We start from the raw sequence: 740 nt of genomic DNA, 5'->3' as shown, positions 1-740 counted from the left end.
CCCCCCGGTGGGGCCGCCGGGATTCTCTGTCCCCCCAGGAGCCTCTGTCCCCCCGGGAGCCTCTGCCACCCCCTGGAGGTGCCTCCTCAGGGCCCCGGGCCCAGCAGGAAATCGCTGGATCCTCGGCCTTGGTTGTGACCTACGGAAATTAACTCGTCCAGAAAAAACACCCCCTTTCCTGGCGGTAGAAATGGGGTGTAGTGTTGTTTTTTTGTGTCCTAGGGCTGGAAACAGAGTGATGGGTTTAGTGCTGTTTTCACATCCCAGTGCTAGAAGCAAATTGTTGTGTTTTTTTATATCCATACCCTAGTGTTAGGAATCCAATAGTTTGTTGCAGAGAAGGGAGATCTCTGCACGTTCCAAGGACACCTGGGGGGGTTTATGGTCCCAGAAGCTGAGGGACTGAATTGGGCTCCATCTGGGGGATCCCAACACGGAGCAGGATTGATGGGCCAAGATCAGACCCAACAAAGCCCCTTCTGTTTGCTCCTCGGGGCAGGAGGACACCAGTGGGTGCAGATCAGTGTGGGGATTGGGAAGGCAGCCAAGGGGGCAGGAAAGGTCAGAATTCTGCCTTGAAAGGTAAAAAGTGACCTGCTAGGATGGAATGTGTGAGCAGAGGCAGGAAACTTACAGGATCATTAGAAGTGTGGGATGGGCTGGAAACCCTGGAGTGCCCAGGCAGTGGGGAAACAGGGGAGGGAACTTTGGGAATAGGGAACATAAACCCTTCTTCACCT

Source organism: Chaetura pelagica, unplaced genomic scaffold (genome assembly GCF_000747805.2).
Source record: "Chaetura pelagica isolate M959 unplaced genomic scaffold, ChaPel_1.0 scaffold124, whole genome shotgun sequence".
In the NCBI taxonomy this organism is placed as follows: Eukaryota; Metazoa; Chordata; class Aves; order Apodiformes; family Apodidae; genus Chaetura; species Chaetura pelagica.
The sequence above is the reverse complement of the archived record's forward strand: the minus strand, read 5'-3'. Positions refer to the sequence as shown.